The following is a 12990-nucleotide window of genomic DNA, read 5'->3' as shown; positions in this document are numbered from 1 at the left end:
TGTCTACAACTGCACAAATTGGCCAGCATTTAGGTTGTAGCTCAAGACTGCACATAAGTTAAAACTAAAATTCTGATCATAACCGAAGTTGTTTGTATGTGAGGCTGGTGGTAACTCAAGGGTCCACTGTACTTTCTTTATCTACAGTCATCCTCCAAGTGACTATAAATTATAGCTTGTAAGTCAGGTGTGGTGGCACATGCCTGCAATTCCAGCCCTCTGGAAGCTGAGGCAGAGGACCAAAGGTTCAAGGCCAGCTTGGGCACCATAGTGCTTTCAAGGGACCCAGTCTCCAAACCAAACATTGTCACTAGCCTGTGACAAAGGGCCACACATTTTCCTGTGAAAAGGAAGCAACCTTCCCAAAGGGCTATTTTAGTTTCACTCTCTAACAAATCTGTTATTTGTTTCAAACAACAAATCCATCATCATGTAGTTTTAGAGATGAAAGTACAAAATGGGTCTTCTGGGCTAAAATTAAAGTATCATTTAGGTCTGCATTCCATCCAGAGAACAACCTGCTTTCTTGATTTTTCTAGAATCTTGTGGCTTCCTTAGTTCCTCAGCCTCCATCTTCATAGACTGTCAAGAAGGCTTGATCTTCTCAGACTCCCCATCCCATATGACCAGAGGAAAGTGACACCAGGGTCAGTGCCACAATCCCTCTGAACTGAGCCATCCGTGTTCTTCTTTTCCTCTATACTCAGATGTTGTGCTTTCCTAAAACAGTTCCCTCTTCTGATTCTGGCTGTGACCCACACTTCTGAAGAAGTGCGTGCTCTTAAGAGAAGAAGGACTCGCCTGTAGAAGTAGAGTAGGATGGAGAAAGCGTAAGAGCACGTGTACTTGCAAGGCAGAGATGGTGAGAAGAGGGAGGGAGGGACAAGGAGAGAAACAGAAAGAATCACTCGTCAAGTAGCATTATCACTCCTGAAAATGAGATTTGAGGAGCTGTTTCCAAATCCACACAGAGGAATGGGTTACCTTCTTAATAAATGTGCTAAATCTTTGTCCACTGGTCCATACTGAAGCCTGAGAAGGAGATACCTAATTTACACTTAACCAACCTCTCTTTAGTTCAGTGTCTTGAAGAAACTCACAAGACTAATGAAAGAATTCTGCAATATAAATAAGACTAGGAGATACCTAATTTACACTTAACCAACCTCTCTTTAGTTCAGTGTCTTGAAGAAACTCACAAGACTAATGAAAGAATTCTGCAATATAAAAGAGACCTTCTGTTGTCAAATCAAAAATTGAGAGAGGGAGAGAGGGTGAAAGGAGGAGAGAGAGAGAGAGAGAGAGAGATTCTATAAGGTTTGAAAAACAAAAGTTGCAAGTGTACATCTCAAAGCTCCATGAAAACATATATTAATATGATGACTTTCAATAAATTTGTAGGAAAAAAATCTCTTCCAAAGCAGGTAAGCTAAATTGCTTTCTTTCAGATAACTTTCCATATTTTCTGCAGACTTTTCATAACTGACTTTCATCCATCTTGAGAAGAAAATAAATAAAAGCATTTTGCAGACATAAGTCTCTGCAAACACCACTCTGCAGCAGCTACTGAACTGTGTGTGCACGGAGACTGCAGGACACTTTCCTGGGATTCTGGACACAGCCTCCTTTTCCTGAGCAATGGAGCATATGCCCCAGGGAGCTTCTCACAGTGCACTGTGAGCTCTGGGGAGGACAAATGATTAGCTAACTGCAGAAAACATCCTCCTCTTTGAGAGTAGCTGGATAGGAAGTTCTGAAAGTCAGCCTGAGCTGATTATTTTCCAATTTAGCTGATGTGTTTTTGTATGTTTGTTTTGCATCTGTTTCCCAGGCACCTTGCCTGAGATTTTTCTCAGCATGTTCTATTTTACATGAACTTTGTCAATAAGCTGCAGAGAACTATCTAGAGCACTAACAGGTCCCTCAGTGCTGCTGTGGGGACAGCAAAACAGTGAGTAGAAGCTGCAGAAGCTGCCTGATCCTTGCTCCTTGAAGAGGTGGAGTCCAGCCATAACACTGGAAGATGAAAGAGTGCCTCACCTACAACAGATGCTGCACAACAGTAGGAGGGAAATAGTTAAACACAGGTACCACTGAGTGCTTTCCATGGTGTCATCAAGAAGCCATGGGTCTATTGAGGCTTCTGTAGAGAGGAAAAAGATTCCTTCTCTGCATGTACCCTATATTTGTTAGGGTTCCACAGAGAAAACCAAGAAAACCTATGAACACAATGGGGATAGAGATCAGCACCGTACATCAGCTCATTGTGTCTGCAGAAATGTATGGGGTGCCCACCGTGCACTACTCAGTACACACTAGACACATTTGTACAGTAGAAAATGAAGCAGATTAAGTATACACATGAATCCATGTATATTATATACACAAATGCAGACACACATGTGTTAGCACATACATGTACACATACTTGATCAACACATATATGTATCTAGAGAGACTGATTTATTATGAGGAATTGGCTCCCATGATTATCACTCCTGAGAACTCCTATGATCTCCCATCTGCAAGCTATAGGCTCCAGAAAGTCCGTAGTATAGTTCCAGTCCAAGCCCAAAGGATGTGAGCCAGGGGTGCAGATGGGATAAATCCTGTCAAGAGCCAGAGAAGATGAGATGCCCCAGCTCAAGCAGATAGGCAGGAAGAAAAACAGACAATTCTCCCTTTCCTCTGTGTTCTTCCTGTTCAGACCCTCCATGGATGGGGATGACATCTACCCCACTGGGGAGAGCTGTGGGCTTGTGGAGCCCTCTGATTGACATGCTAATTCCATTCAGAGAAAAAGACACATACAAAGATACATTAGAGTTAATGTGTGATCTAACCCTCTCCCCCACCATGGCACAGTCAGTTCTACACAGAAAATTAACCAGCTCCAGCCAAATGTGAAAGTTACCACTTGCACTAAACAGAAAGGAGAAAATCCCTTCTATCCATGATAGAGGCACAGGAAGGCTATAAGCACTAAGGAGAATGTGCACTGAGACATCATGAACAGAAACTGAGCAAGAATGAGCTGCCTGCCAGGTGCTGCGGAAGTGGGAAGCAAAGAGACTGTGCCCTGCCCTCACAGAGCCACAGGATGGTGGGGGGACATGGGAGGCCACCACTAACAGGCTGCGAGGACCCATAGGACAGTCCATGGAAGTGATATCTGTAGAGGGTCTGAGGGATCTAGGGATTGAGCAGGCATCTGAGAACCACTAGACCACAGAGGCAGAAGCAGTGCTGGTGCAGAAAGCTTCCTTGGGTCTTGGATAGTTCTGAATTAGGATGGGAAGAGAGATGTTCAGATGAGAGAAAAAGAAGTCACTTTAGCCATAATGGAGTAGATTTTCCCATAGGATTTTCTGCACATGCAAATTAGGTATGAAATCAGAACCCAGTCCGAGCCCTAGGACAGGGAGGGAGGGACAGAAGGGCTGGAGCAGGCCTGGTTTGATGACCATCCTTTCCTCACTGATGGTGGTCAGCTTCTCCTGGGGTCTGGGACCATCTCTCCATTAGATTGGAGGTCCCACAGTGCAGGAAAGCCCTCTGTCCTTGCCCTACCAAGGCATGAGTGTTAGAGGAAAGGAATTGTGACATATATGAAAATGTCCTTTCAGATAACAAAAAGAAGAAAACATACTCAAAAGGAAAAGATAGATTTTGAAAAATATAAGAAACAGAAGCAAATTTTGAAAGTGTCTTCTTGATATAAAGTGTCTTCTTCTTTTAAAAAATCATAAAAATGTAACTGTACCATATACTTGAAAAGTACCAATAAATTCAATGAGAAAAAATTTTTTTAAATAAATAAAAAAATCTATCCAGTAAAACTTATTGCATAAACAACATTTGATTCTGAAATTCTATTTTAGGGTGAGTCTTTTCTCTGGGAGCATTTGATTCAATTTCCACTTCACAGTGAAATATTACAATAAGTTTTAGTAGTTCAACTAATTTAGGAATAACTATATATGGAATCATTGTGCCCTTTTCATGTATGTGTTACATCAGTATTCAGCTAAGAGTCTCTGCACAGTCCACTTTACAAATAATGAATATTTTCTATCAATCTTCATCCATATTTTAACTAATAAAATATTCAGCCGGGGATTTAGCTCAGCAGTTCGGTGGCCTGCCTTGTAAAGGCAAGGACCCAAGTTCAATCCCTGATACCAAAAAAAAGAAAAGAAAAACGAAAAAATATATTCAGAGTAAAACTGCATGAAAAATATTTTTAAAAGATCATAAAGAGAATTAAATACTGTATACAAATATAAAAATTATTATTCCCCCAGAAAAATCAGAATAGTCATCCCTTGGTATCCATATCACTAAAGGACTGGCTTGGAGAACCCCATGGGGAAGCTTAAGCCTGTTTTATAAATAAAGAAACATTTGCATATAACCAGTGCACACCTCCCCATATACCATCAGCCATCTCTAAGACCTAACAGAATGCAATGCTATATCAATGATTGCTATACTGTATTTAGGGGATGAGCCCAAGAAAAAGTTTGTACACAGTCGGTACTGATGCAAATTATTTTTTAATGTTTTCTACCTGCAGCTGGTTGACTCCACATCTGATGAATCCATGGGTGCAGATGGCAAAATGTACAAAAATATTAGTTTAAAAAACATAATACAGTTATAATACCCCAGGTTGTGCGAAGAAAGATAAATAAATTGAGAAAAGAAATGATTAATTTACAGATGTAAGTTTTTCGATCAAAATAACTTGTCAGGATTTGTTGCAAGGAGATAGAGATGGAACTATGAAAAATGATATGAAATTCACCTGAAAGGAAAAACCCCTAAAGTCAATATTCTAGGGGGTAAAAAGAATTTGGAACTTACATTGCTATACAGTCAAACATACCAAAAGCAATAAATAAATATTTACCCAGTCTCACAATGCAGAAAAACATTCTGCACACAAACTACAGATCAATCCAATGAGGAAAAATGTTTAGATCTGATGCCATTCAACACGGAAACTCACTCATCAACATGAATCATTAGCAAATTGAAAGGAAAGTGGAAAACAGGAAACAAAGTTGTCAGTTATGTAATGCTCACTTAGTGTCTTTAACACATGTGGAAATGTCACTCGTCAGTTAGAGAATAGCAAAGCTACCATTAAGAAGTTAGCAAAGGATAACTTAGTGAGACCCTGTCTCAACATAGAAAATAAATAAAAAGGGCTGGGGAATAAAGGTCCTAAATTCAATCCTTGTTATCAAATAAATAAATAAATAAATAAAGATTGGCAAAGGACATATATTGATAAATTACCAAAAACAAAAGGCCAAAATACTTTCATCTTACTATATCCAAATAAAGGCAAAATAAAATATAACAATAATAATAATAATAATATTATTATTATTATTATTATTATTATAATGAACTGTGTTCAACTATAAAATTAGCTTTTTAAAATTTTATTGCTCAGAGTTGGGAAAGTTGTAAGAAAGTTTCCCTTCCCACATTTCCTTTTAGACAATATACATCAAGAGCCAAGAAAAAAAAATTCATCACTTGCTTGGCTTTCCAATCCTACTTCCAGAAACTTAACCTATAAAAATTAAAATATATATTCACAAAATTTTGTATATAAATGTTTGATGCTGTAACATAAAAATGGAAATAACTATATAAACTACATATGCATAGAAAATGGACTCTATAAGAATTCACCTAGTGCCACAATGTCTGCATATGGAAGGGTTAAAAACAGCTCTTTTATTTTATTCCACTTAATTTTATTCTTTGTTCTATAAACTAATTCTCAGTTTTTCTTCTATAATAGTCTAGTACTAATGAATAACAACAAAATAGCAACAAATATTATTCAAAAATATTGGCCTGGCAGGGGATTTAGCTCAGTGGTTCGGTGGCCTGCCTTGCAAATGCAAGGACCCAAGTTCAATCCCCGGTACCAAAAACAAACAAAAAAAATTGGCCTGATATCACAGAGTCCAAATAAGAACTTGATTTGCCCTGCCCTATGAAGGAGGTTGGGTGAGAAATGAGTGGAAGTTTTATCAATGGGGGAGAATATCCAGTTCATGGGAGTTGGGGTAGACGAATAATGGTTCCTACCTGTTTATGATCATAACACAGCAGGAAATCTTAGGTTAATAGCAGTGAAGTGATTTTGCAGATAAGTTATTAAATAAGATGAGAATTATATTAGAAGTCATGAAAATGAAAAGAGATTTGGCACCAGTAAAGAAGGTATCCTAAATTTTTCATGAAAATAGTTGTAGTGCAAAGGTCAGCAGAAACATGTAAAATATCTAGGGCTTCAGAACAAGGCAGAGTGGCACAAGTATGTCCTCCACTCTTTAAAATAAAAGAGCCAAAAAACGAGGATCAGACCAGGACTACAAGCCTTTATTATGGGGAGGATCTGCAGGGCTGTCAAAGGAACAGGGCTCTTCTTTTATAGGAGTGGGGTGGGGTTAACCTGAGATGGGGTGGAGTTGAGTGAGGTAACATTAAGGGATTGGAGGAGCCTGTGACATCACTAGGAGGGGCTTGTGACATGGAGGTAGCAAGTATCAGGTTATTTTGGTGGGAAGAGAGGCATGATGGGAGAAAGGCTGTCCCTTGGTAGGAGAAGCCATATTTAACATGGAGGCTGCTCTTCCATGTGGCAGCCACACTAAGTTTAAGGTGCAGAACATTATGGGAAGGAGGCTGCTATTTTATGTAGCAGCCATCTTTGAGGCAAGGGAAATCTAACAAACTCCAAGGACAGGACTGTGTCCCCTGCAAGAAACAATGAGTGTTTGTGCATGGGAAGGAGAGTCCTCCGATCATGTCAAACAATTTGAAAATCCCTCTGACTTCAGTCTTAATGCTTAGCTCCCCTCACGGCAAGTGCTCCCAACCTGAACAGTAATGTCACAAAGATCATGATTTCACTTAGGCTGAAGGGTAAACAAAGAAGACAGAAATATTGCAAAAGTCCTGAAAAAGAACTTAAAGGAAAGAAACGAAAAAAATAGAAGGAAGGAGAGAAGGAAGGGAGAGAGACAGAAAGAGAAGGACAGGAGGAAGAATGGAAGGGCAGGAGACAGGAAAGAGAAAAAATAATCCTGTTAATAAAATTTTTTAAAACCCCCATAGAGAGGACAGAGGTATACTTTGAGCGTAAGGTGGTGGCCTGCAACCATAAGAGAATCCTTTAGGCTCTCTAGATCCTGATTTCTCCCTCTACAAAACAAGAAAGGTAGCAGTTACTTTTGACAGGTTGTAGGGGAGTTTTAGATTAAATTGCCACGGAAAGTAACTAGTCACAATAATAGCTTATTTCTGACCCACAATAAGCAGAGCAGTTTGCTATAATTTAGATCTGAAATGTCCCCCAACCTGTGTGAAAAGCTTGGACCCCACCCTGGGGTGCTATCAGAAGACCGTGGAACATTTAAGAGGTTGGGATTGGGGGAAGAAAGGTACATCATTGGGGGGGGGGTTGTTGAAGGGACTCCAGCCAGCCGCTTACTGTCTCTCTTTTACTTTCTGACAACTTCCTCCAGCATATGCTCCTTGCCACAATGTACCGTGTGCCACACAGGCAGGCCCAAGCAACAAACTCAATCAACCTCTGAAACCATGCAACCTCTGAGACCATGAACCAAAAGAAACTGTCTTAGTTACTTTTCTCATTACTGAAACAAAATACCAATACCCAAAGTTAAAGAAAGAAAGGTTTATTTCAACTCAAAGTTTGTAGAGTTTTCGTTCATAGTCAGCCGGTGTAGGGACATAACAGAGGAGACATAGTTCACAGCAAGGTAGGTGGGAAGCAACAGAAAGCAAGGACCAGCAGCAAGAAGCAGGCAGCAGCAGCAACCCTGCCATCCATCTCTCCCTTTATATTCCATCCAGGCTACAAGCCTATTGATCAGTGCCACACACACCCAGGGTGGAGCTCCCATTATCCACACCCAGAAGTATGCTAATTTCAATGGACTAATTTAGTACCACACATCCTTAATCCCAGTATCACATGACCTACATCCAGCCCGCGCCAAAAATCCCCGTTCATCCTGAATCAAAGAGCGGTAGCTGCTGATTGTGATATGAGAAGAACATGATCAGGTTTGGGAACAAGGCTTTCAAAACAGGTATCTGTAGTGCTCTGGGATTCTCCTCACTGTTTCTTGGTCAGTCGTGGGTAAGAGTAGAAGGAGGGTGATTGAAACATTTTAAGACTGAGCCAGAGTGGAGGTTGTTGGACAAAAGGCATTCAGAACATAGAAGGCCAGAGAGAGAATTTGATAAATAATATATTCTTTAATTCAGAATGAACAGGAAAGGAAATGAAGAAAGGGGTGTTGCGTAATTTTCAGAGGAGAAGTGAGGAACTGACCATTTTAGACTCCAAGGAAGAGATTTTAGAATTGTTAACACACAGAAGGGAGTGAAGTGTGTGGAAGTGGAGAGGGTGGATGAGGTCAGAAGAGCATGTTGGAGGTTAAGATTCAAGGCCTTTGGATTTTCACAATCTCCTAATGATAGCAGTGAGTGCTCAGACTAAATTTGTTAAACTGCTCTTTCACTCACAGTAACCTTCCACACTACTTCGATGATCTCCCATCACCATGACAACCATGTGACACTCAAACCATTATCAGAATGGTGAGGAGAAGCACTATGATAAATGCTGAAATCACCCCACACTGGAATTGATTATACTCAAAAGCCTTAACCATCGATCGATCTTGACTCTTGGAAAGCCAAGTTCACTGCAACGTCAGCACTTTAAGTCCTCTTCTGAGTCCAAGCCCACTGGACATCTTAGCATCACAAGCCAAAATATCCTTCCCACTGTCCAGTACTGATGCACACAGCTCACAGATTACACTGTAGAAAGCAGGGGGAATAAGAGAACTCAATTTTGTCTGAAAACTAAAGGGGACTATAAAACATCCCAGGAAATAGAAAAGACATGTAAGGAGGGATCCTGAAGAATGCAGGATATCACTGAGCAACACACTCACTGAGCAAAGAGGGTAAGAAATGCAGGAACACTTGCTGAGAAGATTTTGAAATATCCATGAAGCAGGATGCCAAGCACTATGCACTTGTATCCTACTGGATGATCCCCCACCAGTACTTGAGGAGTGGGATAACTCAGGATGATGGCAAATTTTGAAGTATCCAAGACCCTTGGTTATTAAGGAGGTAAATGTTGCTGCAAATGGGGCACCAGTATGTTAAAACCAAACTGTTAGTGCTGGCTTCTCCAGAGACGTGAGGTTCCTCAGAATGATGATGGGGTTTAATGTGGGTACCCAAGGCTTAGATTAATTTTATGGCTGGTAAATAACAAGTGCCCAAGGCATAGTGTAAAAAACGGAGTTTTGCTCAGAATTTGGAAGAACAGGTAACACCCAATGACGAAGCAAATCTTCTTTCACTAACTTCATTGCTTAGACTACAGGCAAAAGTACTGCCCCACTAAAGAGGCCACTTTGGTTGAGAAATTAGTATCTCAATATGGATCCACATTTTGGTTAAGGCAAAAGATGCACTAACATTTGGATGTCCTTAAGGTGTCAGAATTCCAGAGGCACGCATGGTGTCCAGGAGTGGAGGGATCCTTTCTGACAGCAGGAGCATAGTAGTATGGAAAATGTGACATTTAGGATGGTGACTGGGAATGGATGGAATTAGCAAGCTTCGTGGTTTTATAAAAAGAGCAGTGATTAAAATGTTATTCTGGAAGGGCCTAAGTTTCTAGGAACCATTCTCTAGGTGCTGAGAAATTTTTCATTGGAATAAAATTTTTATCAAGATCTTTACCAGTCTTGACTACATAGTGAGACCCTGTCTCAAAAAACCAAAAAAAGAAAAAAGATCTTTACAGTAGTCTCTGAACTAATTATTCAACTCTCCAGTTAAGTTCTCACTTGCAACCAGCCCCATATGTCCATCAGAACTGTCTTTCTAAAAAGTGGATTTGGTGCTTATAATCTGCTGCCTGAAGTGCTTCATCAATCCTCATCATATTAATGATAAAGTATGGCTACTTTGAACATGTTAGCCATGCCCTGGCACAGCCTGGCCCCATCCTACCTCCCAGTGCATTCATTCATGCCTCCATCTCATTTATGCCAATCACACTAGATGAACCGACACAGGGGAAGGTGAGAGAGTGGAGGAGAGTTCAGGCTCCAAAGGTAATGCTCATGGCTTGGAAACCGATGTTCGTCACGTCCCTGCACTGTGTGGCCTTGGTCTATTCACTTGAACACTCACTCCTTTCTATAGTCTAAAACTGACATAGTAATAATAATCTACCTTAGAAACTGTCATGGAGTAAGTGATCAACAAATATCAGAGATAATAAAGCTATGCCCCCATTTCTCAGGATATCATACCCTCATCCCTCTGCTGAAAGTTCTTTTCTCACCTTTTGCATCTTAAACTACTTGTCTCCTCTTAAGTCCCAGTTCAAATAGCAAGTTTTTAGAGTTGCTTTTGTCCTTTCTCCCATTAGCAAGTTAAAATTAATCACTGACTTTTGCTCCTATGAGATTTGCTCAGACCCAACTGCAGGGGTAATAGCACCATGTTCAAGGGCACAGCTTCATGCAGTTTGCTTACTGCAGACTGGGAGCGGGCTCCCCATCCCTCTAAGGGGAATGGGCAGAGTCAGGCTTCATAGTCTTTGACACACATATGATGAGAAAAGTAGAAATAAGCATCACTTGCTATGTTTGTAAGAAAATTATCACATGCTTTCAAAACTATCAATAGAGGTTTTTATTACTTTCTCATTCAAAACTTCTACAGCTCAAGTTTCTAAACAGCTCTTAGTAGGTCCTCACTAAAGGTCTTTTGAATCCAGTGTGGTAGAATAGAATAAGCGTGAATGGAACTAAGTATGTTTCAGAGAGTTAGAAGCATCCATCACGCAGTTCTCATCACAAGATGCATCTATTTTGAAGAAAAATCCTAAACCGAACCACTAATGATATGAACAGCTAAGTTGCATCTTAATGAGCAACAGAAAGCTTATAATATCACACTGCAGTAGCCAGCAATATGTCCCTTTTCTTGCCAGTAATATTTTCAATGGGGAAAGTATCTACAAGTATTTCTAGCTCCCTTTATGCTATTAAAAGTACCAATGTAACCTAGCAACCAACAAGACACAGATATTAAAACAGACACTTTATAATATATCCCAGTACTTTGCCATCCATTTAGTGTAACTGTCTACATTCTAATAACTACCCATTTCTTATTTATGAGAATAATTTTATACCATTTTCCCCGATGTCTTTTTCAGAATCTTTCCCCTCCCCTCAATATTTTAACTAATATACTCAGAGGTGAATTGGAGGAAAGAACCAGTTAGTTTAAAAACAAAAGAAGTAAGAATCAAAAGAGGGACATGAATAGGCCAGGGCAAGTGGTATGGAAGATCACCTGACGAGGTTTATGAGTGGAACTTGAGCTTCCTCTTCCAAACCTGGACAGGTTGATTTCTTAGATATGGAAGGGCATTATGCTGGTTGAAGATCTTTGCACCCTTATGCAAAGAGTCACAAAGTTCTTTGTACTAAATGCCTTCTGTCAATTTGTATTTTCCTAATCCTTTGGACTGGGGATCAGAAATTGGGTAAAACTGGCACTTGGCCAGGCCATGGAGCAATGCGAGTGCCCCCATTTCTCAGGATATCATACCCTCATCCCTCTGCTGGAAATTCTTTTCTCATCTTTTGCATCTTAAACTACTTGTCTTCTCTCACATTCCAGTTTAAATATCACCACTTCTTTTAAGTTTTTAGGGTCGTTTTTGTCCTTTTTCCTATCAGTCAAGTTAAAATTAATCACTGACCTTCGCTCCTATGAGATTTACTCAGACCCAACTGGGATTCTGGGTCATCACAACCACCTTCCCTCATATCTTGGGCCACACCCTTCTACTTTGATCTGGTGCTTGGGCTACACTGATCTCACTCTAGCAGGTTTGGTGTCACTAAATAAAGGGAGTAAGATGTAGAAGGAAGCCTCCACTTCTGTGAATAGAAATAAGGACAATGGAGATCACTGAAGATCCAGAAGTCCAAGTTCCTTTCTGGCCTCCCACTTCTTACAAAAGCTATCTGTGCATGGTTATGATGGGTGATGGGGAAAAGGCTGATGGTCCTGGAGAAGAAATGTCAGGCAGGGTGCCAAGTCTGGGGTAGGGGGACAAAGGACAGTGAGCAAAGTTCACATATGTCAGCAATAATAAAATCTCTTCCTCTACTTTAAAAGGAAGAAACAGGAAATAACTGGAAATGGAGGTACATTTCTGAAAACATGTTCTTTTATTCACTTAACTTTGATTAAGCTATTTCTCTGTGCCAAATACTGTCCGGGGCACTGGATATAAAACATAATTCCTCATATCTAGTAGTAAGGAGAAGTTCAAAATATAAAATCATAGCTGCAATAAGAAGATAAAAGAATATAAGCAAAAGATCAAGGGAAGAGAGATGCTTAACCCAGGCCTTGGCCTGGATGGTGTCTAAGGGGAGATGGTATATTATGATGATGAGGAAGAAAGACAGTTGATGTTATCAAAACATATGCTATATTTTCTGACCACCATTTTTCCTTTGAAGTTGAGAAGAATACAACATAGGAACCACATCTAAGCTTAATTAATTAATAAGACCTGAGAATATGATGCTGCTGCTAAAGCAATCGGACAGCATCTGTTTCTGCACTTTCTGCATCAAAATTAACTTTTGATTCTTGTTTCACTCCAGAGGACAGTGTTTAAGAGAATACAAAGAGCCAGGCATGGTGGTGCACACCTGTAATCCCAGCACTCGGGAGGCTGAGGCAGGAGGATCACTGTAGTTCAAGACCAGCCTGGACTACATAGTGAGTTCCAGGTCAGTCTCAACTACATAGTGAGACCCTGTCTCAAAAAAAAAAAAAAAAAAAAAAAAAAAAAAAAAAAAA

The sequence above is a fragment of the Fukomys damarensis genome, unplaced genomic scaffold, assembly GCF_012274545.1.
Source record: "Fukomys damarensis isolate Sample0158 unplaced genomic scaffold, DMR_v1.0_HiC HiC_scaffold_7, whole genome shotgun sequence".
NCBI classification, from domain to species: Eukaryota; Metazoa; Chordata; class Mammalia; order Rodentia; family Bathyergidae; genus Fukomys; species Fukomys damarensis.
The sequence above is the reverse complement of the archived record's forward strand: the minus strand, read 5'-3'. Positions refer to the sequence as shown.